Consider the following 20,527-nt stretch of genomic DNA (forward strand, 5'->3'; position numbering starts at 1 on the left):
CACAATTATGTATGTATGTGAGGTGGCTTGTCCTAAATATGAGCGGGTGTGTATATCCTTCAGGGTAATTATGCAAATGTAAAGTGGTGGTGAAGAGCACGCTGTCAATGGCCATGCTGCCTGGGTTTGAATCCTGAATTCAGTATCTACTGGAGATACAATCTTGGGCAAGTTACTTAGCCTCTTTGTGTCTCAGTCATTCTGTCTTTAATATGGGGACAATTAGGCCAGGTGTCTCACACCTGTAATCCTAGCAGACTGGGAGGCTGAGGCAGGAGGATAGCTTGAGCCCAGGAGTTTGAGACCAGCCTGGACAAGATAGTGAGACCCCCATCTCTACAGAACAAAAATAAATAAATAAATAAATAAAAACAACAGGGATAATTAGCTGGGCATGGTGGGATACCACTGCACTCCAGCCTGGGTGACACAGCAAGATGACCCCCTCTCTAAAATAAAAAAATTAAAAATAAAAAAAAAATGGAGATAATACTGACTCCATTGGATTGCTGTGAAGGTTAAAGTGAACTAAGTTATGTAAAACTCTTAGAACATCCCCCAGCACATGGTAAGTGTTCAACAAATGTTTTTTATTTTGTGTATCTATGTGAGCATGTTAATCTTTCTCATCCTTTTAACAGGAAGAGCAGGTGGCCAGGCACGGCGGCTCACGCCTGTAATCCCAGTACGTTAGGAGGCCAAGTGGGGAGGATCACTTGAGGCCAGGAGTTAAATATTAATAATAATAATAATAAAAGGAGGAACATTGTCTGACCCTTCCTCCATTAGAGGGGCTTTGTGACTCTGTCCATCCTTTCGGTCTGTTTGTAGACACTTAACTTTGGTAACTGCGAGCATCTGGAGTGCTTGAGGAAGCTGGGCTCGCTCAGAGCCAGGGCCCCATTCTCACAGGGAGCCCTGGGAGGGGAGGAGCGACACACATCTAGCTTGCATCCCTCCATCGATGCTTCCAGGACACTCCTGGGGTGGCAACGCACCCATTGTGCCCCTGGGTCACTCAGATAAAATATCAGCTGAGCCAGGAGGGAACCATTGAGGGTGGGGGTAGAGAGAAGTAGGTCACTCTCAGAGTCCATCCTAGAGCCAGGGGCAGGGAGGGCAAGGCAGGGGTGGGAGCGGTTTATAAGGGAGGCTCTGCAAGCTCAGGTCAGAGAGAGGTGTCATTCCAGCAGCAGTGGCAAGCTTAATTCCCCATCCTCTTCTGCAGGGTCAGCCTGCCCTCCCACCTACCCCACTCCCTTGCTGCTTCTGATGCTGCTGGGAGGGCTGTTCCAGTGCATCCCACCTCTGGGAGGCACCTCTGGGAGATGCTGGGCTGCCAGGCAGGTTGAGCAGGTTTGAGAGAAGGTAGGAGGGGCCCTGACTTGGGGGAGGGACCTGGGCCTGGGATGGAGCAGGGTTTCTCAGGCACCCAGGCAGGTGGCAGCCTGAGGAGGGGTGCACATGTGCTCAGAGCCACAGCATAGCCTGAAGGGGGATAGGGGAGCTAAGACAGGCTGACCTCCACCCCTGGGCTGCACAGCCCCGTTCCCAGTATAGGCCCTATGTCTCAGAGACCTGCAGAAGTCAGAGATTCTGAATGCAAAACTAGGATGTAGGGTCAGGCAAGGGCTTGTAAGACTCATGGGCAATGTAATTTAAAATGAGACCTACCACTCTACCCCCTCCATGAGGCATGAGCACATGCACCTGGGAAATCATCACATGTTGGCTTGTGTGTATTCATCACACAAGCACACACTGTCACACACATCACCCACAGGCACGTGTACACAATCGTGAACACATAGATACTCGTGGGCACAGACACCACACAGGGATGGTGCTGGAGCCCAGAGTGCTCTCTCTCGCTTTCCAGGTTCAGAAATCAGATCCTGGGAGGTTTAAATAGTGTGACCAAGGGCCACCTTTGGAGGGTCCCCAAAGAGAGGCCCTCTTCAGGCTTTTCTCTCTTAAGAAGCCACTTTTTTTTTTTTTTTTTTTTTTTAATTTTAGAGCAAACATCAGCCAGAAGCCACTCTTGCCTAATGCCCTGCAGCCATGCCCTCCCTCCATATGTCTTTTGTCCCTCTGTGGAGTGGCTGGCCTTCCAATACTGCCACATTTGTGTGCACACCTGAGGTCTGACCCCTTCCAGGACTCCGACTTGGGGGTTCCTGGAGGGCTAACTCCTCCCTGATCAGGGTTTTTGCCCCAGGGACACTGCTTTATTTATTTATTTATTCATTTTTATTTTATTTATTTTTTTTGAGACAGAGTCTCGCTCTGTCACCCAGTCTGGAGTACAGTGGTGCGATCTCGGCTCACTGCAAGCTCCACCTCCTGGGTTCACGCCATTCTCCTCCCTCAGCCTCCTGAGTAGCTGGGACTACAAGCGCCCGCCACCAGGCCTGGCTAATTTTTTTTTTGTATTTTTAGTAGAGACAGAGTTTCACCATGTTAGCCAGGATGGTCTTGATCTCCTGACCTCCTGATCCGCCAGCCTTGGCCTGGGATTACAGGCTGTGAGCCACCACACCTGGCCGGGACACTGCTTTAGAAGGGAGTCAGTGAGTTCCGGCAAGGAGGCCAAGAAAGCTGAGGCGGAGGTGGGCAGGAGGGCTGCGGCAGTGAGGAGAGCCTTGGTTTGGGCAGGCGTCTCACATTGAGGCTGGCCACCCAGATCCACATGCCTCCTGCACACAGACACCTCACCTGGAGGGGTGTGAGGAGCAGAGAGGAGGAAGAGCATGGGGCAAGTTGGTGAGATAAGCCATATGGGCACATGTAGGGGAAGGTGCAGGTGACAGTCTTCCTATTTTATTTTGGGGGTAAGTGGATATATGTAATACTTGTCCCCAGATACTCATGCTTATACACACACAGGTTCTCACACACATGAAAACATTCTTAAAGCAGACACACCATATGGACCTGGAATTTCACCCACAGATGCCCACTGTCACCCCTCACCCTCACCTACGCTGCCCTGCTTCTCACACACATGTGCTCACTCTCATATGCCGGCCGATGCCCAGCTTCTCTGGCTCAGGCTCTGAACAGACAGAAGAATGTGATAAAATCGACAGCTGAAAACTGTCCTGAGAGCAAAGCTGTACTTTGTTGAGAAACCTGAGCCCTTATTGGAGGAATACAAGTGTCTGTGTCTGGGGGCTCAGGGAGAGGGGAGGTGGTGGGGTGGTCTCCCAGGGCGCCTGTGGCCACTGGGCTGTTTCCATCATAAAAAAAAAAAAATGATGAAAGGAGCCGGTCAGTGAGAGCATGGCTGTGAGTAAATAAAGCTGCCACCTTTGACCCTTGGAGGCCAGAGCTCATCCCATAACGAATGCTCATTAGGGAGGGGCTGCTCAGTCCCAGCCCAAGTTCTCCAACACCAGGGGCCCAAGGCCAGACTCCCAAGGGGGAGGGGATATGAGAACCCCTGTGTGAGGCTAGGGGACCTGTACAGGGAGTAGGGGGTGGAGAAAGGAACAGGGGATGTGGGAGGGGGTTGGGGACATTAGGGAGAGGAGGATGGTCATCAGGGAGGGATGAGGACTGGCAGGAGAGCTCTGACTTCTGGCTGCCCCTCCCTGGACTCCTCTCTCTGCAGCCTTTCCAGGTCTCTTCCGCTCTTGGGCTCTGAAACAAGCATACATCCCCCTTCTCCTGCTTAAGGCTTGGTTTGCTTATTTTTCTAATCATCAGGAACTACAGGCAAACACGGGTTAGCAAAAATAACAAACACAGGGCAAACTACAAAGTCACCAGGAATCCCAGAAAGGTTGAGAAGTGGTTGATTCTGGCTTTGACTCAGAAATAAAAGTATTGGCCAGGCACGGTGGGTCATGCCTACAATCCCAGCACTTTGAGAGGCCAAGGCAGTTGGCCTGCTTGAGCTTAGGAGTTTGAGACCAGCCTTGGCAATGTGGCAAATTGAAGAAAGAAAAAGAAAGGAAGGAAGGGAGGGAGGGAGAGAGGGAGGGAGGGAGGGAGAGAGGGAAAGAAGGAAGGAAGGAAGGAAGGAAGGAAAAGAAGGAAGGAAGGGGAAGGAGGGAAGGAAGCAGGGTGGGAAGGAAGGAAGAAGAAGGAAGGAGGGAAGGAAGGAAAGGAGAGGGAGGGAGGGAGGGAAGGAAGGAAGGAAGGAGAGGGAGAGGGAGGGAGGGGGGAAGGAAGGAGAGGGAGAGAAGGGGGAAGTAAGTAAGGAAGAAAGGAGAGGGAGGGAGAAGGGAAGGAAGGAAGGAAGGAGAGGGAAGGAAGGAAGGGAGGGAGGGAGGGAGGGGAGGGAGGAAGGAAAGAAGGAGAGGGAGGGAAGGAAGGAAGGAGAGAGAAAGGGAGAAAGAAAGAAAGAAAGAAAGAAAGAAAGAAAGAAAAGAAAAAAGAAAGAAAAGAAAAAAAGAAAGAAAGAGAAAGAAAGAAAGAAAGACAAAGAAAGAAAGAACTGCCAAACCCACATCCCATGGGTCTGTCTCAAACTCCTTTCCTACAGATCTGTTCAGCTCAGCACCAGGCAGTCCTGGCTTGGAGCAAAGCTCAATAAAGTTGACTGCATAGACAAATAAGTGGGTATATAGATAAATGCATGGGTGGATGAATGAAAGAAGGCTCTTGGTCATCAACCCCGACTCTGTCTGGGTTCAAACTTCAAGCACTTATGTGGGCCTGGCCGCTCTGTGGGGCCAGGCAGGATCCTCTTCCCCTTCTCTGCAGCTGACCTCTGGGCCCCCTCCCTGCAGGGCTGACATTCACTTTATTCTGTAGTCACCTTGACTCTTACAGGCTCACCTGGTCCAGTCTCAAGAGAAGAAAGCACTTTGCGATGTGGCTCTGAAAGACTCCTGCCCTGCGTGTCTCTTCATCCTCTGTGGACCCAGCAGCCGCTCCCTTTGTAGCCAGAGGCTACTATGTGGCCACTAAGTAGGTCCTGGAAAGTCCTATTTTGGCTAATTTTAATGAGTGATATGATAATAAAATGTAGCAATAAACAAAGTTTTCACCAAAAGACAAGAAGACTCCCAGGTTTTATATCAGGACATACAGGCAACAGTGACAAGAAACAGATCACTATACTTCCCAACCCTGCCACCCCATCTGTCCCTGACTTAGAAGGAGGAATAGAAAGAGGAAGTTCAAGAAAAGCATCCCTATTTTTCTGTAAGGGTGAGGTTGCTGGAGGAAGCCCAGCACAAGGACACTCCAGGCAAAACAGAGTTAGCAGGACGCCAGTCCTCGGCTTGGGGGGCTGTCTCTGTCCCATAAAACATGCCTGTAGCCACATGCCCAGAACTTGGCCTTTCTTTATGCCCCAGACCCAATGCTTATTTTCCTTGAATCCCTGAGAGTGACCTGGCTGGGTCTTTGTCCCTGGGGGAAATAGGGAAGCTGAACCCCCAAATGGGGAGGAGGAATCCAAGGTAGCTGACCCCTGTATGTTCCCACTGGATGCTTGGTCTGCACCAATGGCCCCCTCCTGGCCAAATTTCTCTTGCTGCATCAGATGAAGGAGAAAACCAGATGGGTTCAGCTTCAAAAACCAGCCAAAGACCTAGGAGACAGAGGCATCACGGAAGTCAATCACCATTTTTTGCCTCCCCTGTTAGAGTTCCCTCAACTCAACTCCAGCCTGAATCATCGCCAACTTTTCCTAAGTTACTCTGGGACAGACACTATTCTGTGGGCTTTACATGAATTTAACCCTCACAGGTGCTCTATGAAGAGGTGCTGTAATTATCCCCAATTCCAGATGAGAAAACTGAGGTCTAGAAAGGTCAAGTTACTGGTCCAAGGTCACCCAGTTATTGTTGTTGTTGTTATTATTATTATTATTATTAAGATGGAGTCTCGCTCTATCGTGAGGCTGGAGTGCAGTGGCGCGATTTCAGCTCCCTGCAACCTCTGCCTCCCGGGTTCAAGCAATTCTCCTGCTTCACCTCCCGAGAAGCTAGGACTACAGGCACCTGCCATCACGCCCAGCTATTTTTTTTCTTATTTTTAGTAGAGATGGGATTTCACCATGTTGGCCAGGATGGTCTCGGTCTCTTGACTTCATGATCCGTCCGCCTTAGCCTCCCAAAATGCTGGGATTACAGGCGTGAGCCATGGCGCCCAGCCCAGTTTTTATTTTTTTATTTTAATTTTAATTTTATTTTATTTTATTTTTCGAGACGGAGCCGTGCTCTGTGGCCCAGGATGGAGTGCAGTGGTGCAATCTCGGCCACTGCAACCTCCGCCTCCTGGGTTCAAGCAATTCTGTCTGGAGTAGCTGGGATTACAGGCACACACCACCACACCTGGCTAATTTTTGTATTTTTAGTAGAGACTTATTGGGCAGACTGGTCTCAAACTCCTGACCTCAGGTGATCTGCCTGCCTCAGCCTCCCAAAGTTCTAGGATTATAGGCGTGAGCTACCGCTCCCGGCCTTGCCCGGTTTTTAAGTGGAGGATTGGAATTGGCACCCCAGTCATCTGGCTTCTAGGTGGCTGGCAGGTATCTGAGTCTGGTTTGGGGACAGGAAAGCACAGGCTCAGGATCAGATTGGAAGATGAGTAAGTATCTCCAGCTAGCTTCCCTGGAGCTCTGCTGCCAGGACCCCTATCGGACCCACAGCAGGTAGAGGCGCAGCCCTTTCACGAGCAGCACCCAGGTCTCCTCTGTGCTGACAGAAAGGTACAAACACATCCCTCTCCCTTCCCCATTTTACTGAACTCCTACCTTCTCAGCAACAAAAAACTTCATCAACATTAAACATCACCATGATGTATGTTTACATCAATCATAATGCTTCATTCCTTAATCTTTATTAACATTAAAACCAGCAGTGGCTCACACCTGTAATCCCAGCACTTTGGGCGGCTGAGGCAGGTGGATTGCTTGAGCTCAGGGGTTCGAGACCAGCCTGTGCAACATGGTGAAACCCTGTCTCTACAAAAAATACAAAAATTAGCCAGACATGGTGGTGTGCACCTGTAGTCCCAGTTGCTCAAGAGGCTGAGGTGGGAGAATCCCCTGAGCCTGGGAGTTTGAGGCTGACGTGAGCTGCGATCATACTACTCCATTCCAGCTGAGCAGCAGAGTGAAACACGCACACAAGCTAAAACCTGTGCTTTTTCTGAATTTAGCCTGTTAAAGTATACTGTCTTCTTCAAATTTTTAAAAATTTAACATGCTTTTTCTTTTTATTTTTTTTTAAGATAAGATCTGGCTGTATCGCCCAGGCTGGAGCGACGCCACCTTGGCTCATTGCAACCTCCACCTCCCAGGCTCAAGCCATCCTCCCACCTCAGCCTCCTGAGTAACTGAGACTACAAGCATGGCACCACCACACAAAGCTAGTTTTTGTATTTATTGTAGAGATGGGGTTTCGCCATGTTGCCCAGGCTTGTCTCAAACTCATGAGCTCAAGCGATCTGCCCACCTCAGCCTCCCAAAGTGCTGGGATTACAGGCATGAGCCACTGCACCCCGCATGCATTGTTGGTTTTCATATTTTTTAAAAAATTGAGACAGGGTCTTGTTCTGTCTCCCAGGCTGGAGTGCAATGGCACAATCACAACTCCTGGGCTTAAGCAATCCTCCCACCTTAGCCTCTTGAGTAGCTGGGACTACAGGCATGTGACACCATGCCTGTTTTGCCTTTTTTTTTTTTTTTTTTTTTCTGTAGAGACAGGGTTTCACCATGTTGCCCAGGATGGTCTTGAACTCCTGGGCTCAAGCAATTTACCCATCTTGGCCTCTCATGGTTCTGGGATTACAGGTGTGAGAATTCCCCAATTCCCTGCCTAGCCTATTTTTATTTTTATATGATATAAAATAACTTAAATTTATTTTTAAATAGTAAAGCTTTTTGCAACACAATTTATTGGTAATGTTCTTTTCCCCATTTTCTAACACCTATATTAAATTCTTAGGTGCGATTATGTTTATTTCTAGGCTCTATTCTGTCCCATTGATTTAAGTGCCAATTTTGATACCTACTCTACATTGCTTCCATTTAATTACCCTAAAGCAAAATGTTTTAACATCTGGCCAAACTTGCTCTTCTTTAGAAAATTATTTGATGGCCGGGCATGGTGGCTCACGCCTGTAATCCCAGCACTTTGGGAGGCTGAGGCAGGCGGATGACAAGGTCAGGAGATCAAGACCATCCTGGCTAACATGGTGAAACGCTGTCTCTACTAAAAGTACAAAAAAAAATTAGCCGGGCATGGTGGTGGGTGCCTGTAGTCCCAGCTACTTGGGAGGCTGAGGCAGGAGAATGATGTGAACCCAGGAGGCGGAGCTTGCAGTGAGCCGAGATCACGTCACTGCACTCCAGCCTGGGTGACAGAGCGAGACTCCGTCTCAAAAAAAAAAAAAAAAAAGAAAAGAAAAGAAAAGAAAGAAAATTATTTGACAGGTTCACCTATTTACTCTTTCATGTGAAATGTAGAATCTTCTTGTTTTTCTGAGTTCCAAGAAAATGAGTTTTTGGTTAGTAGGGCATTAAGTCTATGAATTGCCTTGGGAAATACTGATATTTTATAATGCATGGCGTCTTCACCTAGAATGTGGCACACCGCACCATTTTCCTGTGTTGTGTTTAGCAGTTTGATGGGCTGTGTGCTATTCCTTTGTGCTGATGTCCCCTAGTTGACTTAACCATTTCCCCAGTGTTGGGTATTTGGATTGCTTCCAAGGTTGAACTATTATGAATAGTGCTGCTATAAACATCTTTGTACAAATTCCTTTTTCATTTTCTTGGGATATGGTCCCAAAAGTGGGATTATCTGATCAAAGGATATGAACAGTACTGTGGCTTTTGTTACATAACCCAGGGAAGATGGAACCAATTTGCAGCACCACCAGCAACATATGAAGAAATAGCTACTTTTCCCTTACAAACCCTTAAGCAGCATGAAGACTTAAAAGGGTAACTTGTTCCTAAGAGAAACAAACCACAGCTACCTGAGGAGAAAAGGGGGAGTTTGAGAGCACAGGGGTTTTTTTTGTTGTTGCTGTTTTGTTTTGTTTTTTTGCTTTTTTGTTTTTTTTGAGACAAGAGTCTCTCTGTTGCTCAGGCTAGAGTACAGTGGCACAATCTCCGCTCACTGCAACCTCTGCCTCCCAGATTCAAGGGACTCTTGTGCCTCAGCCTCCCATGTAGCTGGGATTACAGGCATGCACCACCACACCTGGCTAATTTTTGTATTTTTAGTAGATATGAGATTCGCCATGTTGGCCAGGCTGGTCTTGAACTCCTGGCCTCAAGTGATCCGCCCGCCTCAGCCTCCCAAAGTGCTGGGATTATAGGCACCAGCTACCACGCCCAGCTGAGAGCTTCTAAGGAGCACGGATCTCACAGCCAGAGGCAGGTTGCCCACCTCTCTCCCTACCTGTGGCAGCCCTGCTGCCCCAGACCTTTTCAGAACCCAGTTCCTTGTCAGTGTGGGAACCTGGTTTATTCTTATTTATTTAGCATATATTTAATAATATTATATTATGTGATGGGTACTAGTCAAAGCACATTACAAATACTAACTCACTGACTTCTCATAATAAGCTCATGAAGTAGATCATAATTACTGTTATCTCATTTTACTGATGAGAAAACTGAATCAGATAAATTTTCTTTTTCTTTTGTTTTTGAGACGGAGTCTTGCTCTGTTGCCCAGGCTGGAGTGCAGTGGCGTGATCTCGGCTCACTGCAACCTCCACCTCCCAGGTTCAAGCAATTGTCCTGTTTCAGACTCCCAAGTAGCTGAGACTACAGGTACATGCCACCATGCCCAGCTAATTCTTGTATTTTTAGTAGAGATGGAGTTTTACTATGTTGGCCAGGCTGGTCTTGAAATCCTGACCTCAGGTGATCCGACTGCCTCGGCCTCCCAAAGTGCTGGGATTACAGGCATGAGCCACCACTCCCGGCTGAGTTAGAGCAATTTTCTCTGGGTCACATAGCTAGTAGGATTCAAGCTGGGGCAGTCTGACATGAAATTGTTAACCATGTGCACCACTCCATTGACTAGGAACAGGCACTTCAGCTTGTAGTTGCCCTTCTTTTTGTGGGTCCTGCCTTTGTCCCAGCAGCCCCAATCCTAAGGAGGACCCTAAGTCTTCCTGTCCTGGGTTTCAGACCTTCTTACACTGGCCTTCTAGTTACTTCTGTCTCTTATACAGCCACCATCTGTGGGATCCTGCCAAGTGCCAGGCATTGAGCTAAGCACTTTTACATCTTTCGATTTGTTTTAACTTTCACCACAATCATATGGGATAGGTAGCATATCTCCGTTTTATAGGGGAGGAAACAGTAGATCAGAGAGGTTAAGTGCGTTACCCAAGACCACACAGCTAGTGAAGTGGCAGAGGAAGAATTTGAGCCCAACTGGCCAAATATCAATGCCTTTGGTTTTTCAATTATACTTGGCTCCAATCTGGCTCCACTCTGGCTCCCTGAAGCCCCACTGGTTTACCCTAGTCCACTCCTCTATCCTGATTGGTTTTCTTGAAGTACACAGAGGTAGAAACAAACTCTTTGGTGTAGCTCAGCTGTTCTTCCTAGCCATGGTCAGGCTTTATCAGGCATGGCCAGGCCATGATCAGGCCTGGTTTTATCAGGCCCCAAGTGGCCACACCTTCTGCTTTTTGGAACTGAAAGCCACTCCCTAAGAGAGGCCCAAATAGCTCCTTCCTTTCTTTTTTCAAAGTCCACACCCCACTAGAGCCTGCCCACTATGTTCCTATTTCCTGTTTTAAGCTCTTCAGTTGGCTTACAGAGTGCAGATGATGGGCAGGTTCTGATTCCAATGAATAGGCCACACCCCTCAGCACAGACTTTTGCTCTTCCTACTTCTCTAGGTTCTCCGGGATGACTCATAGCCCAGGTACCTTCCGGGGAGTGGTTTTTACCAATACTGTCATACAATTGCACAAGGCCCAAATATGTTGAACACATTATAATATGTACACAGAATTCCCATCAAGGATAAGAGAAACCACTTTCCTCAATCCTGGCAAACTCTGGGATATTCTGTGGCAGCATCACCTTTGGAAACAATGCTTGGCAGTTGATTGGTTGTGTATTTATGTGTGCGTGTTCTTTTGTGCGGACATGCACACCTGTGTGGTTGTATGCATCTCTGAGTGCATGCTTTTCAGTGAGGGATAGTGCAGATGCGTGTCTGCATAGCTGGACCCACTTCAGTGACAGTCAATGTGTTATGCTTAGGAGTTTGCATACACATTTTTGAGAGTGAGGAGTCTGTATGTACTTCTGAGTTTGTGTTTGTGTGTGTGTGTCTGTGTGTGTGTGTGTGTGTCTATATACTATGTACAAGTCATGCGAAAGGCCTGGTTAGGAAGGTTTCCCATACCCAGAGCACTTAGAAAAGACTCAGGAAGAACACTGGCCAGAAGAGGTGGGGTAGAGAGAAGGTCTAATCCTTCATAAATAAGCAGAGGGATGTTGTGGTCAGTCAGAAATGTCCCCAGGCAGATTAAGGCAGGTTTTCAGCATTCAGCAAAGTCACTTGTAGCCCAGGGCAAGAATTGTGGGTGGGAGTTGGGGATAAGTGTGTGCTGGCCAGATTAGGTCTAGCCCCAGTTTTAAGGGGCAAGGGATAGAAGAATATAGTAAAGCATTCACTGTCCCCCCATTCAACAGGCTCTGGGCCCCATCCTGTCCCCTATGGCCTTTCAGAGGCCAGCACAATTCGACCTTGATGGAGAGGTGGTGGCTGCTGGAGAGGGGCTCCAGGAGGCCTACAAAGAGGCCTTGTTAGTGCCCCTCACTCTTCTGCTTGCTCCAAAGGCAGAGAGGCCTCTTTCTTCCAGAAGCTGCTCAAAGGTTTTGCTGACTTCAGAAGCAAGGAGGAGGAGGGAAGAAGGAGAGGAGGCCTCTGAGGTGGGGAAACTTTTGCTGAGATTGCAGGCTCCCCAGCCCCTCCCTGGTTCCTCATTACTGAGTCCTTGGGCATGAAATTTCTTTTTATTTGAAGGCCAAGAAGAACCAGGGGTTGTGTTAATGACCAGCAAGCAGCAGGGCAAGAACTAGGCAGGGGGCTGGCTCTCTTGACCTTGAAATCCTGTCTGCACTTTTCTGCTGTGCCCATCCCCTATTTTCTCAGATCTCTGTCACCTTAGCCCTGCCCTCTTAATGGGACCCTAAAGAAGACTCAAGAAGAGGGGTTAGGGAGGCAAGAAAGGCACGCAGTATGTCTGAGGAACTCATCAACTGAGTCCAGAAAATTGAGCAGGACTGAACCAGTAGGGAAGACATACATCTTACATAAAGGTCAGTGCAATCACAAGAAAGATAGGAAAACAGAGATACCCCAATAAATTAGGAAACATTTACACTGTTTCTTCTTTATGTTGATACTGACAATGGCTTGATGAATTAGAAGACAGAATTCACTATACCTCTCATAAGCAAGAAAAGCAAGAGTTAGAGCAGTTAACTGATCTGTTTACAAACACACTGTAAAAGCAGTGTGATTATAACTCTATGTCCTGTGACTAGACCCATGTCTCTGTGACTCCAAATCTGTGATCCAGAAAAGGACTGTTTTGTTTTGTTGTGTTTTTTGAGACAGAGTCTGGACCTGTCACCCAGGTTGGAGTGCAGTGGCACAATCATGGCTCACTGCAGCGTAGAGCTCCTGGGCTCAAGGGTCCTCCCACCTCAGCCTCTGAAGTAGCTGAGACTACAGGCGTGCACCATCATGCCCAGCTACTCTTTTATTTTTTATAAAGATGAGGTCTTGCTATGTTGCCCAGGCTACTCTTAAATTCCTCGGTTCAAGCGATCCTCCTACCTTGGCCTCCCAAAGTGCTGAAATTACACATGTGTACCACTGTGCCTGGCCAAAAACGGTAGTTTTAAAAAATTGTGTGCTCTTGGCCACTTGAGGAGAGACTCATGAACTGTGCTCTGAGAATGTGCAGGGAGGCGGAACTTTGACTTCGTTTTTGAAGTAGGAGTGGAAATTTTCTTTCCTTTTTGTGGGGCTGGGCATAGGGATAGGGGTTGTCAGGGCTTTGGACCCAAGGAATGACTGGGGAAGGTGTGAGCGTTTCTATCAGTTGGTACAACAGGACTAAGGGCAGCCAGCGACTGGGGCGAGGTACTACAGATGGAACGAAAGTAAGTGCAGCGCCTTGAATGGAGGGGGAAGGGGTTTGGATCCCCACCGCCAAGGCAATGCAAAGCCTTGAGCAATTTCCGAGCGGGGGAAGAACAAGGCTTTCTCCCCTTTAGGGGAGAAAACCTGGGCTCCTCCCAGCAGTGTGGATTCGGAAGAGAGGGGCTTAGCACCAGCTGGGACTAAACTGCTGCAGAAATAGACGATAAATGGAGGAGGTGAGGGTGCAGATGAGGCTCCCGGCTTCGGTGAGGCTGCCTCCGGAGAAGGGGCGCAGGGGTAACTCCTGGCCAAGAGGCCCGGAAAGGCTGGGAACCCAGCACCCCTGAAAGAGGGCGCAGGCCGCGGCCCCCAGCGTGAGGAGGCCACGCTTCGCTTCGGCCGTTCTTGCAGAGTGCGCGGCCCGGAAGCCGCGGGCTCTGCGTTCTGAGCCTCGTGCCTCATTGAGAGGTTATTAATAGGGAGTTTGTCTGGTGTCAGAGCGCAGACATAAACTGCATTAGCATTACCCCATAATCTTATTTAGTAAACGCTCATGCCGTTCCGTCTCCTGTAATTGCATTGGGAAGATGCAATATTTATGAAAGGGGAGAGGGGAATGTCACTGTTCATCTCGGTGCTGCAGTAAAAGTCCCAGGAAATACGGTGCTGGCCGCCCAGGCCTGGCGGTGGGCCTGCGAGCATATCCAATGTTGGTGCCGCATGCCCTCTGGGTGTCCCCCTGGCTGTCCCCAGCCCAGAGCTCCTTCCTCAACCTACCTCACTGAGCCTTGGGCAGCAGTGGAGGATGTGCCGGCATGGGCAGCAGCCACATCTCCCGGTGGTGTTACCCCTCCCAGGTAGTGGTCCCTGGCGAATGGGGCACAAAGACCTCAGAAGCACTGAGTTCTTCTGGTGGGTGGAAGGCTCAGCCTTTGCGTAACTCCCACCCTTAGTCCGGGTTTTCTTTTGCCAGGAGGCAAACTACTCCAGAGTTGAGTGGGGTGGGGCTAGGGGTAGCAGTGGAGGTGAGGAAGTGGGTGATTTGGCAAGTGGGGCGAGGGGGCAGTAGAGGGCAGCAGCAGGTGGGAGGTGTCCTGGCTGGGGCTGTGTTGGCCACTGGGATGATCCTGAATACCCAGTGCAGCCTGGGACTACTAGGATGGTTTCCCTCTTCCACCACCCTAAGAACCCGGAACCTGGATCCCTAGGGCACCTCACATGTACACTCAGTCCAGAATCAGGTTTCTGGCTTCACAGTGGAGAAGGCAAATTGCCCCGTGGGACTCAGGGGCATGCCCCGTGCCCACCCCCCCGAACATTCTGGTCTGCACCAATCTTGGGTGGAGTTCAACAGCCAGGGAAATCTCACTGGTGTCCAGAACACCTCTGGGTGGGTATCTGCTGGTGACAAGCAGAGACTCTGGTCTGCCCCTAGGCACTTGCAGTTCAGGGACAGACACACAAAGTCTCCACCCTAGGAGCCACGGGCCACCTAGGTCAGAGGAGCTATTTCCCAGCCACATATTGGAGGCTTCCTGTGTGTTGTGGAGTGGGTGGGGGAGATCTGTGAGCCTAACCTCAAAAGGGCTACAAGTACTGGAACAGTCCAGATATCAAGGATGTCAGGAGTGGAAGAGCTGAACAGAAACTGCTGGTGCTTCATCCCAGGAAGGTGGAGCCTATGGCAGGTAGGGGAGAATGGGAGAAGTGAGGTGCCAGGAGCCCCACTGTAAATTGCCAGTGGTCGAGTCTAGGGGTGAGGTGGCTGCAGAAATCTGGGCCAACAGGAGGGCAGGTGCCAGGCAGTGACTTTATGTGGGACCTAGGGCAGTGCTGGGACTCAGGCCCAGCTCCCTGGTCTTGAGGCTACCTTGGCTCCCAGGGATGGGAGCTTCATCTCCTTACAAATCCCATCCTTGCCTCACTACACACAGCTCTAATAATTCCTGCCCTGTAGTACTTGTGCACTTTACCTTGTCCACACCCCCCAGCATCCCACCCCACTGACAGGGGCTGACAGCTCTGGATGCTCTTGTACACTCGGGCACACGGCCGCACACCCAGACACACTCGCTCACCTCAGGCTCATACCACACTCAGGAAGGCCCCTAACTGGTCTAATTCCCAGCAGTGACCTTGCCGCACCCGCCCCTCGCCCCTCCCCGTTCTAGCTTCCCGACTTTGGTGGGGAAGGGGCACCGGAACGCAGGGCAGCTGAGAAGGACCGGGCGGAGGAGAGCCACGGCCCTCCCGGTGTCAGCTCCCTTGCCGCTGTCCCATTAATCACAGTGCCGCAGTCCAGTTGGGGATCCCGGGCGCCCAGGGCCGCCCGCAGCCCCCGGGACAATGGGATTATTTCCGGGGGGAGAGGCCGCCTCGGGCCGGAGCTCAGGCGGAGACGCCTCCTTCCCTCAATCCGTCCCTCGGCACCCAAGGAGCGCCTGCGGCGGCCGGAGACGGGTGGCAGAGCGGACGCGGGTGGCGCGCGGGTGGCAGGGCCGGGCCGACCTAATTCAATTAGTTGGGCCGCCGTCGCCTCCGTGCGACTCCGGGCCCGCCGGGACTTCAGCTCTGGGCAGCTGCTCTTTGTGCGCGAAGACCATGCATATGGATGCGGTTCATCCCCCTTCGGCGCTCACCCCACCCACACCCACTTCTGGCACCTGCGGCTTGCCCCGCACCCCCCCAACTCCTTCCCCGCGAGGGAAGGCGACCGTGGACTCCCCAGGAAAGTTGGGAAACTGTGGTTGCTTTTGAGCTCCCTGTGGCCGTCTTCAGAGTATGTGTGAGAGGGAAGGGGGTGTTTTTGTTTTGTGTTTTGTTTTGTGTTATCTGAGCAGGAAGATCGGTGTGGAAGTGAGCATGCCTGTATGTCTGTAGGAGTGTGGTTGGGTGTGTCTGTGTGTACCTGTGCACCAGCGACCCTAGGGCTGTGTGCATGGAGGGAGAAGGTTTCGTTTGGCTCTGGATCTGTGCTGCAGAGACTCAGTGGGGTGGGAGTGTTTGTGGGCATCTGCACATGGGTGCATAAAGGAGGCTTTGTGGGCACCTGTGGGGACTGCACACCGAGGAGTTTCTGCGTGTTCGTGTGCAAGGTGAGTGGGCATCTGTGCGTCTGCGTCTGAGGGTGTTGCCTCTGTGCCAAGCCTGTGTCTGGAAGTCTTTGGGAGTTGGGTATTTCTGTGTGTCACCATTGGTGTATATACTGTGCTTTAGTGTGCAGTCAGGACACCATGGGGAACATGTTAACCTCCCTGCCACACTACCACCGGCCAGCAGCTGGGTCTCCCCAGCTGAGGCCATTTTTTCCACCACTCCCCACCCCGCCTTGCTTTTCTGGTGGAGGAGGAGATTGGCAAGTTAATATAAAACCTGAACTTCATCCACCAGGCTCCGGGTGGAGGCAGAGGCCTGGGTAGCCAGTCCCTCTCATCTTGAGGAGGGGTCCTAGTCGGTTTTCCACACACAGCATAGTCCAGCTCCGGCTCAGCGGGAGCCTGAAGCTTCCAATGTGCAAACAGTCCTGAGCACCCCCTGAAACAACTTAGACCTGCCCATGTCAAGGAGGCCCTCGCACCTAGGAGGGACTGCATGACCCCCACCTCCATGTCTTCAGCCACAGTTCAGGACTGGGTCCCCTGGGAGGCTGAGTTTCCTGCGCTTGGGCCTCTCCACCCACCCTTACTCTGAGGCCAAATCTGCATCCCCGGCAGAGGCAAGGAATTGAGATGAGAAATCTGGGTAGAGCTGGCCACTGCAGGGCCATCACCCACCCAGCTGGAAAGTTTGCCTCATTCCTGTTTTACTGTGCACAGGCAGAGTGAGGGATCCGCATACCTGTAGAGGTCCTTTCTGCAGACTGCAAAGGGAGCTTGCCAACCCCAGAAGGGAATAAGATGGCTCTTAGAAGGCAGAGGGGCCCTCAGAGGGCTGGTCCCACAGCTGGCTGGTGCTCTCTTGGCTTCTTTTCCCTCCCCCACACCTCAGTACAGGGCTTGGCTTCTGGACCCAGCACAGACCCACCTGGCCAGCAGAGTGGAGCCAAGGGAGACACCAAGGATGGGAGAGGTTGGGGCCGGTCCACAGCCCTGGGTCCTAGGCTCAGCTGCCCTACTGATGGGACTCACTGATGGGACTCCTAACTCTGTGCCCAGGGAGCCCTTTGAGAGCCGTCTGGGGAGAGCAGGGCCCTGGGGGTCTGTTCTTCCTTGAACCTTCTCTTAGCCCACTCCTTACCTGCCCCTTTCCAGGTTTCTGGCATCCTTGGAGGTGACTCAGGATGGGAGATTCCCTAATCAAGGCCACCATGGTCAAGACAGTGCTGGATGGGTGGTGGAACCTGAGGGTCTCTGGGCCTCCCTTGGGTGGGAATTAGTCAGAGAGAGGCCTGAGGCCTTAACTCAATGCCCAGGGGTAATGAGGCCAACAGGTTCCTTTAGGGTCAGAAGCCAAGCAGGAAGGGGAGACAGTGAAGGGAAGGGATCCCTACAGAAGCACCCTATTCCTGAAGCATCCGCCTGCTGGGCTCTGATTGAGAGGAGCGGGCAGGGGAGGAGAAGAAAATTGCTTACCCCTACACAAGGTGACAGCTCAGTGTGGCCTACAGCAGGGACATGTCTGTCTCCTGTCCATCTGTCCTCTATCCATTCAGGGTCTCTCCACTGACGGGAAAATGTGTGCCTATCCATTGGTGTTGGAGAGGTCTTCCATATCTTATGTAAGAATTGGGTGGAGGGACGGGGGGCTGGCCTTGGAACACCCCCCCAACCCTGAGGACTCGTTGAGCTGAGTCACTTGACCTACTCACTCCCCCCACCTCCTCAATCTAGGCTCCTAGAGACCCTCCTCCCCAACCCAGGGCTTCTGGAGTTAGAGTGCCTTTTACCGGGTCTTTAAGTCCCTAAGTCATTATAGGTGATTCTGCCTTTCCCATAGTAGGGAAAGTTTTCTGCCCCTTTTTTGAGACAAGTGGGAAGGCAGAGGGAACACCTTTGGTACTAGGAATGCAAACCCCATTGGCAGCACCATGGACCGTGTCATGTTATACATCCCCTTACATATATCTCAGTCCCCTTTCCCTACTATATATCCATTGGGTATACCCTGTGTCCCCCTCCCCATGACCACAGGCCCATGCAGGGCCACTTCTCTGACAATTCCATTGGAATAAAAGACACCCCTCCCATGGTACACGCTATCTGCAGCACGCAGATGTAGCAGAGAGATGCCCTCATCCCATCACAGGCACTCACTACAGAGGAACAGTTGTAAACACATACTCATCCTGTTGCAGAAAACACATTCACTTGCATTCTCACTGACACATACATCCTCACATGACAAAATCCAGTTGTGTAAAATACCCAGATTCTCTTTTTTTCCTCCAATGCTCTTACCGACATGCATTTTGCTTGCAGTTGTATCCCAACAGCCTAATACAGTGCCTGATACATACTAGATGCTCTATAATTATTCATTGAATATATTGTTAAAATTGTTTCTTAAAGACATGCCCAGGACATCTGCACAGCCCTCTCAACCCTGACTGTCACACATGCTTTCCCATCCAGCTTTCCCCTCATGGATGCATGGTCCCACAAACACAAAGTAATTACGTTTCCACACACAACCGTAAGCTAAAGGACAACCCCTGGCCCGGGGGTCTCTTTCAGAGCGGGGAGGAGGAGATTGTGTGGGATCCAAAGGGGCCTCCCCCTGGGCTGAGCCCATCCTTTCCTCCTCCCCCAGCCCTGGCCCCGGCCCCAGCTGCTCTTCTTTTAATTGGAGGCACTTTTTTATTCTGCAGGCCAGGGAGAGCTGGTGCTTGGGGGAGGGGTGTTACCAGGTGGCCTCAGAACCAGAGAGAAGGATCTGCAACTCACCTAGGTTCCTGCAAGATGGTCCTATGAGGCAAGAGCCAAGTTTAGGCTTAAGGGAAGCAGCTTGTAGTGAGTGGAGTCAGGAAAGCAGTGTTTGCGTCTGGTCTGCCCCTTTCCAGCTTTCAGTGCCTTGGTTTTCTCATCTGTAAAATGGGGATAACATTACAGGATTAAAGATGAGTGGAGAGATCATTCTTCCAATTGAAGGCGGCTCACACATGGCAGGCGCTCTGTGAGTCCCGCTTTCTTCCCCTCCCTCCTCGTTCCTATCAGGGCTGTTTTGCAAGGCATGCAAAAGCACGGGGGAAACACAAGCTGCAGCGAATATAAACTTGTGTGAGTCTCCTCTCCTATTTCAGAAAACTTCCCAACCTTGCAACACCGTGCTCAGGTAACACTGCTCCTGGGAGAAGGGGTGGGGGCCACAGCCCAGCAAATCCTGACCCTCCAGTCTCATCTTTCTAGGTAAGGAAGGGACAGAGAGGGTAGTCATGGCCCTCAGCAAATACCCTGTTGGAAGACAAAGGCTGAGATTAAGCTGACTCACACAACCCCAGCACCTCATTGAGGGTAAAAGTTAGGGGTATCCCCAATTGGGATAAAAGTTGACTCTGATAAGCAGAAAAGGTGGGAGGGGAAAAAGGAAGAAATCAGTTAAGGAAGCGGCTATGATAGCAGGGGAAGGTCGGTATATCCCTGGGCTGCTGGATTTTAATGAGAAGAGCTTGACAGTCATAATGGTCCATGTACAAGGTAGTGGTGACCTCTGCCAACCTTAAGTTAGGCCAGCAAGGGTAAAGTCTCCTCCCAAGTACCCTGAACAACTGGCGCCAGATCTGAGGAGTTCAAGAGGTGGATCAGGCAGATGCCAAAAGGGTTGGAAGGCCATCTGAGCTGGAGATGTGCACATGGAAAGATAGGTGTTTTTTGTTGTTGTTGTTGTTGTTTTTTAGTCTTGTAAATTTTACCTTCAACCAACTCACACCAAAGGATGTGGTTTTAACTGCAGCAGGTAAAATGGTGGTGAGACTAAAAGGAGTGAGGCCACTAGGACCCAGCCTAAAAAAAAGCTGCAGTACCCCTCCCGATAGTTTTCAGCCTCAAACAAGGAAAATAGCTCAGGTTTTGAGATTCCAGATCAGTCTTCTCTGTCTATGGAACTTGGAGCAAGTTTATTCTCTTCACTGAGTCTCAGTTTTCATTTTCTTTTTAGAGATGGGGCATTGCTCTGTTGCCCAGGCTAGAGGTGCAATTATAGCACATTGCAGCCTCGAATTCCTGGCCCCAAGTGATCCTCTAGCCTCACCCTGCGGAGCAGCTGGGACTACAGACACAGGCCACTGCACCCAGCCATTTTTCTCTTTTTAAAAATGAGATAAAATTCATATGCTACAATATTCAGCCCCTTTAAAATGCACAATTCAGTGGGTTTTAATATTTTTACAAAGTTATGTAACCATCCAGAATGTTTTCATCACTCCAAAAGGAATTCTGTATCCGTTAGCAGTCAATTTCCATTCCCTGCTGCCCCCAGGCCCCAGAAACCAC

The 20,527-nt window shown here is 50.5% G+C and overlaps 1 protein-coding gene across 1 annotated transcript in view; it reads right to left on the bottom strand.

The window, feature by feature from the left end:
- Nucleotides 1–20,527, bottom strand: part of NDUFB8 (NADH:ubiquinone oxidoreductase subunit B8) — a 943,883-nt gene that overhangs the window by 592,684 nt on the left and 330,672 nt on the right. The gene's annotated exons all lie outside the window — the stretch shown is intronic.

Source organism: Macaca thibetana, chromosome 9 (genome assembly GCF_024542745.1).
Source record: "Macaca thibetana thibetana isolate TM-01 chromosome 9, ASM2454274v1, whole genome shotgun sequence".
Classification (NCBI taxonomy): Eukaryota; Metazoa; Chordata; class Mammalia; order Primates; family Cercopithecidae; genus Macaca; species Macaca thibetana.